Source organism: Triturus cristatus, chromosome 2_2 (genome assembly GCF_964204655.1).
Source record: "Triturus cristatus chromosome 2_2, aTriCri1.1, whole genome shotgun sequence".
Taxonomy (NCBI): Eukaryota; Metazoa; Chordata; class Amphibia; order Caudata; family Salamandridae; genus Triturus; species Triturus cristatus.
This window is the reverse complement of record NC_140582.1, coordinates 826,683,739-826,704,500: the sequence shown is the minus strand read 5'-3', so window position 1 is coordinate 826,704,500 and position 20,762 is coordinate 826,683,739.

Genomic DNA, 20,762 nt, shown 5'->3' with positions numbered 1-20,762 from the left:
GTAAAATGCGTTCCCGAACATGACATGCGCATCGTGAACACGCTATACGCGACCCGGAACAGGAAATAAGGCATCGCGAGTGGGCGGGACAATTGAAAAACAAGATGGCCACGTCCATTGGCGACCGCATGGGTAAGATCGCAAGATATTATCCCCCGAGCATGCAAACAGCTCCCCGAACATGCACACCGCGCTCCCGAACAAGAAAAAGGCATCGCAAACGGGCGCCCCAAGCAACTACGCACGCTCGCAAAGCTATGCATAGTGCAAAAGCATCTTCGCGTAGCTTCGCGTAGCTTCGCGTAGCGCGACTACGTGAACTACGCCCAGGGTTACTACTTACCCCTGGGGTCACTACACCCCCTACTTGACCCATATACTGGGTAAGTGGGCATAACTAAGCCTGGGCAGAGTTCGAGGAGTTTTGCTGCGCAGAACTCCGTGAAGCGACAAAAAAACTCTGCTGAGTTCAGCTATTGGTGGAGTGCAGTGCAAATGCCATTCACGCTGGTCTTCCTACCGCTTGTGAAGAAATTCTACCCAAGCGGCAGCTCGCACTCGCGAACGTACCACTTGTGAGTGCAAGTGGGGAAAAAACTCCACTGCACTAAGTGGAGTGGAGTTTTTTGCACTCCAGGAAGTGCAGATTACTCAGCAAACTCTGCAAACGGAGCTGAGTTCACTGCCCAGGCCTGGGCAAAACCCTGTCCCAGACATCATAAATTTGTCACACCAAGATGGTCACTTCTGAAAAGTTGTATCCTCTTTTTTTTTTTTAGATGACTTGTAAAGCGCGCAAATACCCTTGGGTGTCTCGGCGCTACTGACGGGAAGGAAAGGAAAGGACAAGAAGAGGTGACTTATTGGTTAAAGAGCCAGGTTTTAACTTTTTTCCTGAAGGTTAGAAGGGTAGGACTAGTCTTGGTGTGAAGGGGGAGCGTGTTCCACAATCTGGCAGTGGAGACTATGAATCTTTTATCGTCCCATGAAGCTTTCTTGTTGCGAGGGACAGTCAGAAGGTTCGCCGCTGATGAGCGCAAGGGTCTACTGGGTGTATATGAGCTGAGGGCTTTCTTCAGAAACTCAGGCCCTGTATTATGGTGTGCCTTGTAAGCGATACGCAATGCCTTGAATTTGGTTCTGCTTTTTATGGGCAACCAGTGAAGCTGTCGCACCACATTGGATATCGGCTTAAACTTGGGGGTACCTGACAGAATCCTGGCGGCTGCATTCTGCACCAGCTGTAGCTTACTTAGGACTTTTTCCTGGGCATTGACTAATAGACCATTACAGTAGTCCACTTTGGACATTACCAGTGTGCTGATAAGAGTTCTACCAGCGCTGTAGAAGTTTTTTTATCATCCTGAGGGCGTAGAAGGATGAGGAGACGACTGCGTTGGTGTGGTGTATGAACGACAGCTTGTCGTCAAACATGACACCCAGATTTCTGACCTTTGTGACGGGGGACGGAGATGAATCCAGCTTGGCTGGCCACAATGTAGGGGACCAGACAGGGAAGAGATTGACGAAGATCATCACCTCCGTCTTGTCAGAATTAAATTTGAGGCAATTGTTGGCCATTCATGCACTGATGGCCAACATTCCTTCTTGGAAGCTTGCCGCAACTGTCCCTCCATCATTGTGTACTGCTAGAACCAATTGCGTATCATCGGTGTATGAAGTTAGACCCATTCCGTAGGATTTGAGAACCCTCGCCAAGTCCGAAACATAAATGTTAAATAAGGTCGGACTCAGCGCAAGGGTGCGCAAATGGTGCGGAGTTGAAACCACCGAAACTTACTAGCTGAGTCCGATTGGATAGGAAGGAGGACAGGAGGGCTTAAGCCTTGTGTCTGATGCCGATGGCGGAGACACGGTCTATCAGGGTGGGACTGGTATGAGGCCCCACCGTGATCTAGCACCATACTGATTTCATCGGAGGCTTTGATGAGCGCTGTCTCCGTGCCATGGCCCTTTCTGAAGCCAAATTGTGTGTCATTGTTAGAAATGGGATATCTGGTTGGCTAAGGCTGGCGCCTAAGCCAGGCAGAGACCACCACTCTAGTCAGGGCAAGGAACTTACACACCAAAGATAACCCCTGCTCAACCCCTTGGTAGCTTGGCACAAGCAGTCAGACTTATCCCGGAGGCCATGTGAAAAACATTTGCACACGCACACAGCAACAACATCCCAGGCACATCACAAAAGGAGCTCCACACAAGGTTATGTCAAAAATAGCCTTTGTATTCTCATAACATATTAGGATAGTACTCACATAATATACATGGTGCCACCTGGCACTAGGTCATATTTACAAGGGATTATTTACACATGACAAGGCCCCTGGCCAACTGGCCATCTCTAAGGGGCTCAAATGCCCTATGTCCCAAAGTCAGGGCGTGCTGCCAAAGCAGCAGAAGTCAAGGGTGCACACTTTGCGCAGGCCTAAACATAGCAGCTGGCACTAAGTGCTGCGCAGCTGTGAAAGTACTAGGGGTAGAGGAGTGTATCTCACTCCTAGCTCAACCACAAATGCTCCCAAAGAACTGTGGCCTAAACGTAGCAGCAGCCCACTACTTGCTGGGCAGCTGTGAAGCTGAACGTGGGCCTGGACACTCACTGTGCCCTCTGATGAGATATGCAAAACGTTGCTGCTGCCCGCGCTGGTGCGGTGCAGCTGAGGATCAACAAAATAAAGGGGCCCTGGCACATCTGTGCCTCTTCAGCCCCACTGGGCTTCTCTAAGTTGAATTGCCCCCAAAACGCTGCAGGCATGGCACTGGCACTACACGTGCCCTCTAAGCCCCCACTCCGGGACTCTTTAACTAAAACTTGCCCCCATAGGTGCAGCTGCACCCTAGCAGGTGGGCAGCTGTAAAAATTAGTCAACATGTAGGGGCACGGCCCTTCTGACCATCAGGACCCCCACTGGGGCCCTTACAACGAAAAGCCCCGAATCATGCCCCCTGATGGAGTGCACTGGCGCTTGTACCCCGAACAGGCACACACCATGGAGAAGCCCCTACTCACCGAGCTATGCGGGGGAGGCTTTACTGCTGCGGTGCGTGGGGCTCCCTCGTGCTCAGATGAGCCCCGAGTTGCATCTGGCCGCATCCACGCAGGCGGGGTGGGCTCCCGTTTGCCTACGATCCCCTCCTGGGACCCGGGACTTGAACATGGAGCCTGCTAGGTTTCCTCTCAGAACATCCCAGCGCGGGGAGGGCTCCTGACTGGGTCTTCCGGCAGCACTGCTCTTCTGCATCCTGAGCAGGCCCCGCCCACGTCACCACAAAGGTTGCTTGACTTCCGGTTGCGCAGCGGTGATCTCCTTCCCAAAAGTAGAACACGGGGTGGGCACCCGCATTTAGAAATGAATATCACGCGGCCATGTGGGGTGGGCACCCACAATGTAAATATATAAATAAAGGGGTGGGCACCCGCGATCAAAGCATAACGGGGGCATCCCTACGTCGGGATTCCCTCACAACAAGCTGCAGTGGAAAGCAGAAGCGCTCCTTCCTCCTGGGGGAAATACAAATAAAGCACTCTTCAGGGGCAAGGAGCCACAGCTCCTTTAGAAAAAGTCCATGAGAGGTTCAGGGGCATAGCTGGGCCCGGGTAGGCCAGCAGACAGGGCCCTTCAGCAGGGAGGCAGCCCCCATGGCGGTTCCTCCTGGGCCCCAGCAGCAGCAAGCCCCCACGAGTACAGGAACAAGAAGTGAACCTCTTTCTGGGGTCACAGCCCCTATATATATTTGCTTTTCCTCAAGTGCATGGCATGGGGGAACCAGACACAACTGGTTCTGGGGGGATTTGGAGCACTTTGTTTTGCCCAGCTCCTCTCTCCTTTGTCAGGTGGGTACTCAGTGATCAGACACACCACAGGGGGCGGAGCCAGCATTGTACAGCCTGGGCACAGTCCTATTCAGAGTCAGGGGATTTCTCCTCCCACTACTCTCAGCCCAGGTGTCCCATTCAGCCTAGCTGACTCACCCTGCCCCTCCTGGAGCCTCCCACACCTCTCAGCTCCTGTCAATCACAAGCCAGACATGCAATTCACATCAGGCAGGCAGATACATAGCACACAGAAATGTCAACTTCTAAAAGTGGCATTTTTCCACCAGTCACCATAAATCTGCGCACACCATTGCGCAGCATTTATCCTCACGAGTTCATACATACTGAACTCAACCCTGCGCTCCTCTCATACCAGGAATTACCATGGACACACATATCCCCAATGCATTTCTATGGGAGGGCAGGCCAACCTTACAAAGGTAACACAGAGAGGGATCGTACTTTACACTGGACCACAGTGCTAAAGTGCCCTTAGGCCTAAAACCACCAGTACCAGGTCACAGGAAAGGCAAAAGGATTAGGGGTGAACCTGCCAAAAAGAGCCAAGTCCGACAGTCGTCGAGTAGATTGCTATCATCAATGAACTGGGCCAACTGTGTGTTCATGACTTTTTCGAAACTTTTTGCTGGAAAAGGTAGACAGGCAATGGGCCTATAGTTTTTGGTTTGTGAGGAGTCTAGATTCTTCTTCTTTAGCAAAGGCTTGATGTTGGCCTTTTTCCAAATGGAAGGGTAGGTGCCTGTGCGGAACATCGAGTTGCAGATGTTTACTAGATTGGGGCCTATCAGGTCGGGCATTGCTTTCAGAACAGAAGGGGGACAGGGTCGTTGGGGAATTCAGACTTGACAGTGAAGATAAGGTCAGTGATCTGTTCTAGTGAGACCTGCGTGAATTCCGGGAGATTGGGGGTAGTTTCATTGTCACTGGGGTCGTCAGTCTGATTGCCAGCCTTTTTTAGGGCAGAGAAGTTGGCGTAAATATGGCTAACCTTCATGGCCGGACTGGGAACCAAAACCGGCCATGGCAAAGTGCATGGCCGACCCCCTGGGGCTTGGGGGTGCCGCCGAGCTCTTTGCCAGGGCCGGTTTTCGTCCGATTTCGTTACAGGACCGATTTTGCAGCTTCGCTGCAAAAACGGCCCTGTAATAAAAACAGCCCCCAGGGGCCCAAAACCGGCCCCCACCCGTGCGGCGCACCGGGGGATTGCCCGGTGCCCGCTACGGCCAGTCCGGTCCTGCTAACCTTTTCTTGGAAGTAAGAGGCAAGTGAATTGCAAAGATCTTGAGTGGCATCTTTGGAGGAGTTCGTAGGAGGTACTGATAGCTTAGCCACTACCTGGAACAACTGCTCAGCAGAGTCTTGGGCAGTTTCGATTTGTCTACGGTAGTAGTTACTTTTCTCAGAGATTATGAGAAGTTTGAATTTGTTCAATGATTCCTTATAGCGGATTTTTTCCGCGTTGTCATAATCTCGACGCCAACGTCTTTCTAGATTCCTGCAAAGTTGTTTCTCGAGGCTTAGTGCCTCTGAGAACCAAGGGGCAGATGGGGAATTCCTGTTTTTGAAGGCAGTTTTGAGTGGTACTAGTGCACTGAATGTTTTGAAGCCATTCTGTGTAATTGGTGGAACTTAATTCGGGGTCCTGAGTGGTATCATGCTGGGTGGATAGCAGGTGTGATTTGAGGCGGTAATGATCAATGCTACTCCATGCCATGAACTTCTTGGGGGGGGGGGGGGAGGCTGCTGTGCAGAGGGGTCTTTCTCCCTGTCTGAATGTCAGAACTGCTGAGTGATCTGTCCAGGTAAGAGGAAGGACGTTCCTTAGAGAAATTTGCCGATTGTTAGAGAACAGACCGGCTGAGTGTGTGGGGCATGTCACTAATTGTGAAAGGCCTACAGCCTCTAGTTCTGATATAAGAGATGAGGTGTCCTTGTCTTTATGAGCCTCTAAGTGAAAATTGAAGTCTCCCAGGATGGTTAAATTGGGTTCTCCCGCTAAAGGTTCTAATAGACTGCTCTTGGCCGAAAGGAATTCAATACGGGAGCCCGGGGGTAAAGGAGAGTTCCTTTGAAGAAATGGGATTGAGTAAGCATTATCGAAAAGGTAATAGCTTCCCACACTGTGGAGGGAATAGTCTCTGTTCTGACTAGGTATTTGTCTCGATGAATGAGTGCCAGGCTTCCTCCTTTCATAAAGGTTCTGTTGTGTCTACGTGCGCAGAAGCCTTCCGTGGTCACGGAACAGAAATCTGGGCCAGAAGAGGGGTCACCCCAGGTTTCTGTGATGAATAGAAGATCCAGGTTATGGTCCTCCAGAAGGGTGGATATTTCGTGTTTGTGTTTAGGAAGGGAGCGCCCATTTATAAGGACAGAGTGAGTATTTTCAGGACGAAGGCTGGATGCGAATGGGTGAAGATTTGTTGTGGACGTCCAGTTTGAACGGGCAGAAAGAGCAGCTGAACGTGAACTGAGTGATCAGTGTCTCCATGTCGAGGTGGGGGCAGCACTGTATGCCATGAGGGTGGCGGATATGTTTTAGTTGTGAGCTGGTGTAGACTAACATCGGGCCGAGGGGAGCTGGATTGTTAGAACCAGGGGGCATGGCCCTGGGCCCGGTTCAGGCGTGGACGTCCGCTGCGCGTCGGCGCCTTCAAGCCCTAATATAGCCAATGCGTGAATGAAAGACTAGAACGTTACTCTGCCAAGATGGCTGCCCGCAAGTGTCCCACCAGAAGAGCAGGGGAGAGTGATTTCTCCCTCAATCTCCGTAAGCTCCCTCAACTCTTCAGGTAGCCTAGTTTAGGGGTGGGGCTCACCTGAGGGTAGACATGCCTGTCTTGCCTGGCTAATTTTCCCACCTGACCAGGTGCCAAAGGGTTCTGGACAAAAGGGGTTGGTTTCCTCTCCTGTGAGAGAAGCCAGATTTGCATACCATAGGCCTCTTTCAAGCTCCCTTGCCTTGGAATGCTAATCTGCAGGTCATCCTGTGGGAGGGGGAGCAAACCCCCCATGATCGAGCAGGCTTGGTTTATGGCCCCTAGAAAGCAAAGGTCCTCACCCTTGGGGGTCACAAAATCCTCTCTGGTGGCAGGCTGGTTAGAACCAGTGAGTCGGCTCATCAGTGGCTGGTAGTTTTTTTACGGGGCACCTCTAAGGGGCCCTCTGTGTGCATGTATTACTCAATACAGCACTGGCATCAGCAGGGGCTTCAGTGAAGCCATCATGTAGCTGGGGAACTGGTTTATACTAGTGTCAAGCACATGCATGTAAAATGGCTTCCCTGTTCACCTGTATTGCCAGCAATAGATCTGACCAAAACAGGGGTATAGTTGTAGGGGTGGCTTACCTATACTGCATGCACTGTCAGTGTGCATGGCACACGGGCTGTGTGCAATGTGTTCTTACCCAAAATCCACTCCAAACCTCAAATCTAGCTGAAAGAAATCACATTTCTCTCAAATTTGTGTGTGGGAAAGTTGTGGGATCACCGGGCTGACACAAACTTCCTAGTACCCAGTGTTTCCCCAGGTCTCCCAATATAAATGATACCTCACTCGTGTGGGTGGGCCAAGAACCTGCGAAAGGCAAGGGCGCAAAACGTATTGTGGTGACATCAAAATTACCTATCACAAAAGGACCTAGTTTTTCAGGGGGGGGGGGGTGGCCTGTATTTTTTGCCTCAAGCTCGGTGCCATTTAGGCAAACCTACACAACCCACACATTTCTGAAAACTAGACACCTGGGGGAGTGTAGGGAGGTATGGCTTGCATGGACCCCCCAATGTTCTCCTACCCAGAATCGCCTACAAACCTCAAATTTAGCTGAAAAAAACACTTTTTCCACAAATGTTTGTGTGGGATCACCGCACCAGCACAAATGCCCTACGCATTATTTACTACCCCTCCCCCTGGCTCAGGCATTCCTATGCACATCAACCTCTCCTCCCCGAGAGGCTTCCTAACCCCAGGGGTCATTTATCACCTCCTCAAAGCAACCAGGCTCACCCACTTCTCTCCGGCCAATCAGGGCAGAGACCCTACAGGGTTGAATTTTGGCTTACAGACAAAAAAAAGCTAATGCCCCAATCTGTCGTCTGAGGGGGCAGAAAGACTTTTTTGCATCCCCCACCCCTACATAAAAAAAACATAATTCCCTTGTGCCTAGCGGGATTTCTGCCCCCGAAGTGCAGATTAAGGACTATTTTCCCATCCGCCTCCCGGGAGAGCAAAAAGACTGTGACTAATTTTTATGAGGGTTGTAGGGGCATTGGCATGACAATTCTGGGCAGCCCCCATCCTTATGTATAATAAAAAACATAATCCATGGTGCATAGTGGACTTTCTGCCCCCCACTGGGCAGAGAAGGCCCTATTGTCCCCATCTGCATTCGGGGGAGGTGAGGGCATTGCCAAACCCATCTGGGCAGTCCCCACTCCTACATATAAAAAATAGAAAAGTCCCTGGTGCCTAGTGGGCTTTAAGCCTCCAAATTGGGGGCAGATAAGGGACTACTGCCCCATCTGCCTCCTGGGGGGGCCGAAAGACTCTGTTAAAATGTTTTGGGGTGGGGGCATTGGTATGCCCATTCTGGGCAGGCCCCACCCCAAAATACATTTAAAAAAAAATCCCTGGCATCTAGTGGGGTTTCTGCCCCCCAAGGGGCATCAGATTGGGGGCAGAAAGACTGAATGTCCCTGAGAAAAATTGTGGGGTGGGCAAAGGCCCTTGCCCAAGGGGCCGCTCCCCCCTCCCTGGTGTCCAGTGGCCAGATCCTTGCTTGGGGATCGCACTTCAGGAGCAATCCCCAAGCAGGGATCCGCTAGGGAGGGATACTATTGGAAAGGGGAGATTCTCCCCTTTTCGAATGATAACTCCCCTGTTTTTCTATGTGCTCGGGGGCCCCCTGAGCATGTAGAAAGTGAAACTGAAATGTTTCGTTTTTGTTTCAGAGAAATGACGTCAGCGCAACGTGCACATTGATCGTCATTTCAAAGAAACCAGAAGAACAGCATCGGGAGTTATAGAAGCCCTTCCCCTGCTCCCGAGACTGTTCAGGGCTCAAAGAAATCCCTCTGGTGCCCACACCAGAGAGATTACTAGTGCCATTTGCACGGACAGCCGGGAGTCATCCAACGCACATGAGCAGAGGTGCTTTGGACATCTCTCGGCCGTTTGGCGCACCGAAGGGGTTAAAATAGCAATCATACTTTGGAGGGTTGAATGGATTATTGTCAAAAGTAAAGCTGTTGCGCTTCCAACTTGGAGATTAGCAAACTTGTTTTAATTCACCCTGTTGTAGGAGATTGTCCAAGACTTTAAGGAAGACAATTGCGATATTATCTGTTGCTTCCCAGCCCTAATGGCAAAGCGTAAAATGGTGTTAAGACAGATTTTTATCAGAAATAGTATATGAAAATGTCGGCATGCAGTAAAAGCCTATCTCTAAGAGGTTGATTCCTGAAAAGTATGTCTAATGCTGAGTTCAAATTAGCAAAGAGTGAGCTGTAATGGGTATTGTGGGTGGCATGAGTAGTGCACAGGAGGCCTATTTAAATTCAGTTACAAAAAAGGGAAAGTAAGGAAAAAAGAAAATAATTATGATATGAAGTGGTCTTAATTAGTATGAATTGTAACGGTTTTACCCTGAAGTAAGAACATTATAGTTGCGTATGTTTAATTATTCTAAACCAGGTCTTTTTTTTACTGCTGTCATAAGATAGTTTTAAAATGAAATAGGTGATTTATTAAAGGCACGTAGCACTTTGTTTTGCCTACTTTGAACAGATTAGTCACTCATTGTTAAAACATTGTTTGTAGGAACTCTTTAAATGCAATCATACTAAGTAGGTGCAATAAAGTCCATGCTCTGCAATATTTGAATATTGACACCATTCTTACTAACTTCTAACTAGGGAAAATGATTTGGATGTTATTTCATAGTTGGTGGTCTACAGCTGTGGATTAGTATTACAGGACACATGACTTCTCACTTGAAGTCTATCGAAGTAAACCTTTGGGGTTCTAATTTATTGAAAATGGATTTTATGATGTTCTTTACTGATGATGTTTTATTTGGAAAATATATTGTGATATATTCTAAGTTGTAATTAACTGAACAATAAAGTTTACTTACAGCTGAATTGTAGGTTTAGAAATACATCTACAAATAATCCAGAAGTTCATACAAAGCATAAAAACTGCTATTCGCTGAACACACAGATATTTATTATTGCTTGTTCCTGACAGTAGAAGTGAGGAGACACAAGTACAGCTGCAAACCTTCAACCTGGAAATTTTAAACCCGCACATAATCAACTAAAAGAAACCTACAAAAATGCAGCTCAGTGGCCTTTTTTACAGAAAGGCATGGGAAGGGGAAGGTGCACAGGAAGAAACAAGCACATTTACAGGGCCAGCGGAAATCAGGTACTCTGAAGGCAAGCCATAGCAGAGAGTGGACCACTTACATAATCAGAGTCTAGTTAAGTAGTCAGCTTATCCAAGTTGAGTCCAGACGAAATGGAAATTCTGATGAAAGGACGGGGTTTTGCTTGTACCACCAGGAGTTATTCATTTAAGACGTGTTTAGAACTCTGCTAAAGTCCTTAAAAGGGCAGACGAATGTTTTTCTTTAATCCCAACCAGTGATCAGCTAGTAATCATGGGGAATCATTGAACAGAGCAAGAAATCTAATTTGTTACCACTGTCTCCCATGATACCGACAGATGCTGTCACATTTAAAAAGGGTGATGACAACAGATCCATTGTGGTTGGAGGCCCATCAGAAACAGGAATACCGATGCCTTGCTAAAGAAAATAATTCATTATGAGTGGAACCAGAATAAGATCTGTAGATGAGAGCGGGGTAAACTTGGAAAAGTGAGGGTTACAAGAAGCTACATGAAGGTATCTAAATATCCTACAGCTGCATTGAAATGGAAGATCCACCATTTTGTGACTGAAGCTGATTCAGCTTGTTGGTGAAAAAAATAAAATGCTGATTTCTTAGTGGCAGATAAGCCACAGATACTCTATTTTAATTCTGGTGAAGATACATAAATATAAGGTACCTCCCTACATTAGAAGTTCCAAGGTGCTTGTTCTTGGAATCTTTGTCAAAATTCTGTGACTTCTTTTTAAAACTGGAGAACCTGAAATTGGAGATGTATGTGAAATTCACCCAAGATACCCTCAACATCATTAAGGATATGGAGTAAATACAGCATCCCTGATTTTGGTTTCTCTATATATTGAAGGTCTGTAAAACTGCAGCCCACAGAAAATGCTCTTGGAGAAAGTGAGAATATTTAACAATACAAAATAGCTGTTTGATTTCCAATACATTTTCTGTCAGACTGTGCTGAACTGTCCATGACATAAAATGTGTTCCAAATCACAGACATGATATATGCTTATGAATTATTGATAGTGTAATGGAATCAGTGTTTGCACTGAGCCTTGTGACTCTATATGTCTGCTTGTGGACATGAACATGATGTGATAATAGTTCACAATCATCTATTTCTCAATAGTATAAGACTTTGAAAATGGCACATTGATGTCACCCTGATTTAATGCCACTTGGGAAAGTATTTTTGGTTCTGCATCATATTTAAATACACAAAATCCCCATTTAATATTCACCTTTATAATGGATCAGAGGTAATGGGTGTTCTTGGACCTATAAATAAAGGTAACAAATGGAAAGTTCATCAAGGGCCAGATGCCCTAAGCTTTGAGACTGAATTCCAGTTGCAAAACGTTCATACTGTACTGACAACAAACATGTAGTGGTAACCCATTCACAGCTGCTGTCCTGTTTCCTTTAAGGAAAATTGGTTGCATTCAAGAAATATAGGGCCAGATGTACGACCGTTTATTTGAGGTCGCAAAAGGGTATGTAACCCTTTTGCGACCGCAAAAAGCAGTGGTGGTATGTACCAATGCTATTTTGCGGGTCACAGTTTCGCAAAAAAGTGTTTGCGACTAATAGCGAGTCTAAATGTTATGTACCATTGTTTTGCGACCGCATTTGCGGTCTCAAAATTCTTGCAGTTTACCTCATGGACCACTGCCTGCCCTTAAAAAATTAACCTGAAACATTTCCTTTAAATTACGAAAGTGACGCAATTTGCGAGTCGCAAAATGCAAGCGTGTTCCATCTGGCCTATGTTGCTTTAAAAGAAATCACTAACATGGTGGTCTGCTGACCTCAGCAGGCCATTATCCCTGTCACATCTGGGATTCATAGTGGGTCGCAATGTGTGACCCACCTCCTTAACAATAAAGCGGTAAGCCCAATTGCGACCCAGTACGAATTGGTAATTTGCGAGTTGACCTATTAGAACATAGGTCAATTCACAAATTACCACACTGGTCATAAAAATGCATGTCCCAAATTGCAGCCAGTATTTTGCAACCAATTGCACATACATCTGGGCCCAAGAGTACTGACAACAGCTGCTGACTGAATTTTGAAAGTGTTCTGTCCTGAACGTGAAAAGAAAATTTACCTTCAAGTCAGTAGCTGGAAATTTGAAGGAATTGTCCTGATATAAGACTTTTTACACCCAACTTGAACAACTGATGTTTAACCTTAAAAATCCAAGACGTCCACAAAAAAATCCCAGGAAGAGTCAGAAGAAAAAGAAGACAGTTGCTTTTAGAAACAAGTAAAAAACCTCCATTAAGGAGGATTACTTGTACAATGACCTAGGGGCATATGTATGAAACCATAATTTAGTCGCAAACGCTGCGAATCGCAAAAAACAGCGTTTGCGACTACATTTTCGCAATTTCATATGTATGACACACATTCCTATGAAAAATTAAGAAATCGCTTTTTCTTAGGCTGCGAAACTGAAAAATAGCGATTATGTTTGCGATTTCTTAAATAGCGATTTTTTTGACTTAGCGAAATTCGCAATGAGGATATCGCAATATAAGAAATCGCTAGCAAATGTATGAAAAAGTCGCTAATTGCGATTTTACGAAATTCGCAAATTAAGAAATCGCAATTAACACCAATTGCAAGCAGGTGGTAAACTGGTGCAAGGTACTTAAACCACCCCACAATGCAACAGACCCAACCACAATGGCAGCAATGTTCGTGATAGCCAGGAGGCTGCGTATTTGGGCTCTTGCACAGAGGAGAATGAGACAGGAACGTATATTCAGGCTGCGCATCACTCTGTTCCAGCACACTGAAGAGGACATCTATGACAAGTACAGACTGCACCCACAGACCATGATGGACCTGATTGAGGAGCTGAAACCCTACTTGGAACACCCTACACGCAGGACACAAACAATTCCCACACATGTGCAGGTCCTGTGCTCCCTGTGCCTCCTGGCGTCAGGGAGTTTTCAACGGGTAATAGCGGAGGTTGGTGGGGTGTCACAGAGTGCACCTTCGCGCTTCTTACATGCCTTTCTAGATGCAATGCTGCAGAGGCTCTCACAGCACATATACTTCCACACCACCCAACAGGCATTACAGCAAACAAAACTGGACTTCTACCAGATTGCACGTTTCCCCCACGTCATTGGCTGCATCGATGGTACCCATGTGGCCATCACACCCCCATCAGCAACTGAATATGTCTACAGAAACCGGAAATGCTAACATTCCCTCATAATACAGATGGTGTGCAACGCAAAGTATATCATCACTGACATTGTCCCCAAATACCCCGGCAGTACACATGACTCTTTCATCTTTAAACACAGTGGAATACACAGACGTCTGAGTGCTGGAGAGTTTGGGGAGGGATACCTGCTAGGTAAATACATGGCACACATCAATACATCCACTACATCACTTGAGGGGGGGGACATTGACTTACCTATTGTGTCTATCCCTGCAGGTGACAGTGCCTATGCAGTGCGGGACTTCATCCTGACCCCATATCTGGATCCTGCAAATGCAAGTGAGAGGAGCTACAACAGGGCACACAGATCTACACGCAGCGTCATTGAGCGTACCTTTGGAATCCTGAAGAGCCGCTTCCGGTGCCTGCATAAAAGTGGAGGCGCACTGCAATACAGCCCTGAGACCTGCTGTAAAATCGTGGCAAGCTGTGCAATGCTAAATAACATGGCAATGAGGAAAGGCACCACAATTGATGTGACCGATACAGACACATCGGATGACGAGCGCCCTGCTCCCCTTGCCAGACCTGCATCAGGAGTCGGGGCAGCTGCTGGATGCCAGAGACGGACTGAGATCACACAAAACTACTTCTAGGTGAGCAATGATGACATGAGACAAAAAAGCTTGAAAATGTGTGTAGTGTTTACAATTTTGAAAATTGTAGCTGTCCCCAGCACATGTTATGCACACAGTGCAGGTAAGGCACAAGTAACTGTGCACACAGCATAGTAGGGTTACTTCACCCTGTTTGCATTAAGTGTCACCGCACAGTTCACCTCCTTCGGTGACGTATTGGTGGTGTTTGGAGTCCAGGTTGAGTGCCCCCCATGGTGTTCCCTTGTCCTGCACCCTGTCTGGAACTGCGTCGTCTGTCCCCTGGCAATGTAGGAGTAATGCTGCTCCTACTGGAGGTGTCTTCACTCTCGGCAGAGGCCATGAGTGCGCTGCCACCTGCGTTGGCCGTCTGCAGCTGATCCACAGCAGTGGTGACCTGTGCAAGTCCTCGGGCTATATCCTGGCAGCAGTGCGCCATTTCGACCTGCATAGTCACGCTTCTGCGTGTGAGGGTGCTATGTGGTGGTGCAGAGGTGGTTCACGGCCTTTGTATAGTTGTGAAGGCGTGCATTGGCACGTCGGCCAGCCCTATCACTGGCGGCCTGGTTGTGCCTCAAAGTGTCACAAAGGTCACGGATGGCACCTGCCATGGCCATGATGCACTCCCCCATGTTTTTCTGGTCCTTGTGGATACGGCATAGCTGCCTATTGATTGACCTAAGTGATTTGCTTTGCAGGCGCTGTTCCTGCAGCATGCTATGTTCCAGGCCTGAGAAGACGGATTCTTCGGTTTCAGTCACAGTGCTGCTCGTGGGCCTTGACCTGCGTGTGTCCTGTGTTCGAATCATTGGCCTTGGTGTGTCCTGAATGGGCATGTGTGACACACCCTGACGTCCCTCTCTCCTGTCACTGTCATCCCCTGTGGCTGGTAATTCGTCCTCAAATGGAGGCAGTGGGGGCACATGTGCGCGCTTCCTGCGCTGTATTGGAATCTGCTCAGTCTCGTCACTGGAGTCCTCAGGCTGTGCAGGCTCCTCTCCCTCTGCGCTTTCTTCACGTGCCCTGAATTGTGCTGTGGATGTAAAGGGGACTACATGAGTTTGTGTCTTTGTCTGCAATTGGCAATCAATAAAGTTCCTACAGTTTGTTTTGGCTAACCTCTGACACTGTATCATTCACTTATCCCCAACCCACATGTTGCATTAGATTTTCTTTGTCTCATGGACACACTGTCAGATATAGTACTACAAGTCCCATGATGCATTGCTGGGTGTGCTGTAAGACTTGGACTGGAATGACATTTTGTGAGGTTACTATGCGCATTTGGGTAAGTGTGCATGGGATGGGGATGAGTGCAGATTGATTTTGCATGCATCTTACCTTGGCTGCTGGATGCAGGGTCGGAGCTGTCTATGTCAGCCACACCACCGACGCTCTCAGGCAGGAGAGTGGACTCCACAAGCTCCTCGTGGGGTGTTGGCTGTTCTGCTGTGGATGGTCCTCCTCCAGTCTGATTTGCGTCCTTCAGTCTGGCTGTCACCCTCTCCTTCGACCTCTGGCGCATGTCATACCATCGCTTGCGCAATTCTTCAATGGTACGATTGGTCACTTCCACTGCATTCACCTTACTTTGGATGTCCAGCCAAATTTTCCTTTTCCTCGCCTCTGGGACACGCAGTGCCTTCTTGCCAAAAAGGAGCTCATGGCTGCACACAATCTCCTCAATGAGCACCTCCTGCTCCTTTTCTGAAAACGTATGCTTCCTCTTCCTCTTCTCTGCATCCTTGCCCTCCTGTTGTTTGTTGGAAGCCATTGCTGGTTGCTCTCTCCTGGGATGCCTCCTCACACTCTCCAAGCAGCCTCTTGGTGTGGCTCAGGTGAGCAGGTGCAGGAAATCACTCCATTTTCCTGTTTGTGATGTCATCAGGCTGCACCTGGATTGCAGATTCCCGTTTTTGCGATTTCTTAATTTGCGAATTTCGCTATTAAGAAATCGCAAATGAGGTTTCTGAGAATATTATGCAATTTTTAAGAAATCGCAAAATATTTGCGATTTATTTTTTACATCCCGCTTTGCAAAAAACACACTGAAACATGGCAGTATTTTTTACGATATGAAGGATGGAGATGAGTGATCCTATTTGCTTTTCATCGTATTTGAGTGGACCAGGTATATTGTTTGAGTGACCTATCCTAAAGATATGTATTAGTAAGAGCAGACTATACCCTTCTGGCATACTCAAGCTTCTTGTACACATCCAATTATGGCAAGTGCTTGTCTGGACTTATGACAGCATTTAGTAACATTGTAAGAGCGGCCAGACACTAGGACAATAAAGAAGTTAGCTTCACAAGGATTTGTTCACAAGTACTAGAAGGGAGAGCCTGAGAAGCATTTCATACCGTGTGAGTAACATCTTATGTATTTGTGATGTGATATGTAGGGGACGCATGATGGAATATTGACCACATTTTTAATATAGAATGCATATTATCAAGGGCCCATCGCCGCTTTAGCTGCACTTTTTTGCCACTAAAGCTGTGATATTTTTATGGCCCTATTAGCAAGCTGTCACTAATAGCTGTTAGCAACAGCTTACTGGTGATAGCCGCCGGTTTTATTATCGCCTTACTTGCCAGCGATATTTATCGCTAATGATATGCAAAGTAGGCGTTCTGTCTCTAAACTTCACAAAAACGCCCACTACCGCACTTCGCCCTATTAGCAAAGATGGCCCGTACCCGCGAAGCGATAAAAAAAGTGTCACTAAGGCCTGTTAGCTGCAGGAATTTAAGACCAGAAAAAAGCAGGTCTTAAAAATGTGGATAAGACTTGGGCCCACACTCATGCATGTTTTTGGTGCTGGACTGCACTGCAAGCAATGTTGCAGCGCTGCCGTGCAACAAAAATATAGGGGCCGATTTACAATCCCCTTGCGACATCTTTACAACACGATTGCACCACTTATGTAACGCAGCAGCATCGCAAACAATGCGCCACTATGCGACAGATGTACAACATGACACATCTAGTGAGATGCGTCACGTTGTAAAGCCCTGCGCTACATTATACCTGCGTCAGGTATAATGTATGCAGGGTGGGCGTTCCGTCGCAAGGAAGCCCCGTAAAAGTGATGCAGTGAAATCTACAAGATTTCACTGAGTCCCTTTCACGTCGATGCTGCATCAAAACCTTATGTCTGCTTGTAGCAGGCGTAAGGAGGGAAGCAGCATAGCAAGTATAGTATGCCCCTGAGCAGTGTTGGAGTAGCGTCGCGCTTGCGACACAACTCCAGCACTGCGTCACCTCTACGCTGACAGATGCATCACGCATCTGTCTCTCCTTGTGCCAGGGTGCCCTGCATTGGAAATGCAGTGCATCCATGGTGGCGCAAGAGGTTCCTAACATCACGCAAAATAACGGGCGCATCCCTGCTGATCTGCAGGGATGCACCAGTTATTGTAAAATCTGCCCCATAGTGCAGGAATGAGCCCCATCAATAAGATAGTGCAAATTCCTGTGCCCCAGTCATGAAAAGTGTTTATGCGCTGCGACAAGACAGCATTGCAACAATTTTCATCACGCCCTCCTTGTAACAGCATGGATGCGCTGTACTCACTGGACAGCGCTCTATGACACAAGTAACGACAGAAAGTCAGGAGTCCTGACGTATCTGTCTTCGCTAAAGTCATGCATTGCTGCAGTCGTGTCACAACTATGATGCAACTCCAGCAATGCAAGGGGCCAGCCCATCCCTGTGGCTCAGCATCACCCTCATGCCTGCCATCAGGCAGGCAAAAGGTACTGACTCAGTGCCGTTCATGAAGGGTGCCCGAATGTCTGCGAAGTTGGAGATCCATCAGTGGTGGTTGCGCGCTGTGGTGTCATCGTCTGGAAGCATTGGTGGAGTGTTGGTGCGGAGGGAGTTGACGAGACGTTCTGCGGTGGCCTGTATCTAGCTGCGACGGGGTGCGATGTTGCGCTGGCGTCCGGTGGGCAAGGTGAAGACGTAATTCATCCAATGATGCTAGTGCAGGAGAGTCCGGTGTTGTGGCTATAGTTGAAGTACCCACTGGCGGAGGTGACGTGCCCGGTGGAACTTGAGTGCACCAAGTTGGATGTCATTGGTGGATGGGAGACCCTGGGGTGCAATGAGGTCCTAAATGGGATTGGAGAATGGGGGGCCACAGCCCGCGGGGCCTGCACATGAGGGTGCCACAGAGAATGTTCTTGGGCTTGGTCTGGATTTTGGAGTTGACGTGGTCCATGGTCACCCTTGGTACATTAGAGTGCGTGATCAGTCGGAGTGTGCCTCCTCCTTGACTGTCGGGGTACTCCTTGTGGGTGATATTGCAGCCATTTGTGATGGTGAAGGGGAAGTCCAGTACTGAGCAAAGGTAGGTCCTGGCAGGCGAGCTGGAGTTCAGGGTTGATGGAGAGGAGGGTGCAGGCGTCGTAGCGGTGAAGTGGCCAAGAGGAATGCTCCTTTGTGCTGAGCGCGGTCCAGGGGCTGATGGATGTAAACGGGGTAGCCTATGGGTTGCCTTTGGTATGAGAGACGACCATTACAATGCAGGAAGCACATCGTTAACAACGCAACTCCCACAACGCGGGTGCCTTAACATAGCATTCGATTACAATGCATTGTGAGGTCAGTTATGGGGTAATTTTAACTTTTCCATGTGTGAATGTGTTTTAGATGTCAGAAATGAAAATTGTTGTTTTTCTGGGGGTCAGATTTGAAGAATGGGGTGTGCTTTCGGGGTAAAAATATGAAATGTGGGGTGTATTTGGGGGTAAAATATGAAATTTGGGGTGTATTGGGGTAAAATATGAAATTTGGGGTGTAGTTGGGGGTAAAATATGAAATATGTGTTGTGGGATGAAATATGAAAAATGGGGTGTACATTTGGGTTCATGTTAGGTTTTGTTGTGCAAAGGTTAGTGTTGGGTTGCACTCACTGAAGTGGGAACTGTTGCAATGTGCCTAGTATCAGTATGCATTGGAATGGAATGTGAGATCATGGCATGCGTCGCAACTACGTATGTGCCTTTGGCACACGAGTGGTATGCCCCCAGTGCATGGGCGCACAGCGGACAACAGTGAGAAGTGCAGGGGTGTCTGGACAGCTGTGGGGTGGTAAACACTGGAAAGAACACTGGATGGTGCATGGACGCTGGATGTGTATGTGAGTGGGTGTTGAGAAAGTGTATTGAGGGAAGTCTTACCTCCAAGCCGGGTCCCGTGTCTTATTAGCTCCTGCTCTTCTGCGTCTGCTTCCAGGAATAGGACGTAGCCAGCCAGGCTCCCTCCCCGGAGTCAATCACAATGCTGCAATGTAGTGGTGGGATTGGTAATTGGTTACGGGACAAGTCATGCAGCCCAGGACCGGAGGGGTGGGCATGTTCTCCATGCAGGCTTAATGCAGCCTGCATTGCAAACAGGAAAGTGTGCATGACTGCATTGGGCAGCCTGAGTGGGCCGAACAAACAGTCGTTGCACACTTGAGTAGGCATGCCAATCCACCCATGCCCTGCTCCGTGTTTGGAGCAGTCCTACCCACCCTCCCCCCGAGGATACAAAGCATGATTACATCAGTTAGTTAGCCCTTGTTGTCCCCCTTTATAAATGATTGTTTGGCTTCTCTGAGTCCGCACTTCCCGCCGCTGCTGCCCCACACCCCTGTCCTCACCCATTCCCGCCTCCCAGCTGATCGATCCTCCACCCTCCCCTCATACATGGCAGACGCTGCGCGATTGCACAGCGGACACGCGCCGCTGATGCACAGATGGGGCTCTAATACAAGCCCGTATGCGTCCATTCGCAACACAACCATGACAGCGCCAGGGACCCTGGATCACAGGCCACCCACTGCTACAGCACAGCCACCCTCCATGCACTCAACCCTGGAAAAGTCAGAGACTGACAACAGGCCTTGGCTCACACAACCCACGTCCAGTTATCCTGCCTCAACTGCCGCCAGAGCCTAATCACCACCCCGGACTCCAACACAGCTGAACCCAGGAAACATGCTTTTTTTCGCGGTCATTACACCGCGTACCATTACTACGCATGTTTTACTATACATGCGCTGTAGTAACGCGTAGCCATTTCTACGCATGTTGTTACAACGCATGCGTTGTAAAGCGAATCACATCATTGTGAGGAAACTGAAGCATTTCCTCATAACGACGAGTAACGATTACCGCCTCTCAGAAGAAGCAGGAAGGAGAACAAAGGACACGAGGAGAGAGAGGTAAGAGGGGCTATATTTAAGGGTTTAGGGTTGGGGAGGATTAAGGTAGAGCTGTGTTTGATGAGTAGTGTTTTGGGGTGTAGGGTAGTGTCAGGGGGTCGTGTAGGGGAGTGTTTGTGTGTTGGGACAGGATTGGGGTAGGGGGAGGGTTGTCTGGGGGTAATGGTTTAGAGTTTAGTGCATTATTGTGGTGTTTATGTAGTGTAGGGTAGTGTTGTAAGGTTAAGGGTAATGTTGGGGTGTCGTGTAGGATAGTGTTGTAGTGTAGGGAGCAGACTGGGGGAAGGGTAAGGATCGTGCATGGGGTGTTTTAGAGTTTAGGGTACTGATGTGGTGTAGTGCAGGGTAGTGGTTTAGGGTAGTGTTGAGGATCGTGAAGGGGCGTGTTTGAGAGTAGGGACAGGACTGGGGTAGGGGCAGGGTCATGGTGGGGGTAGT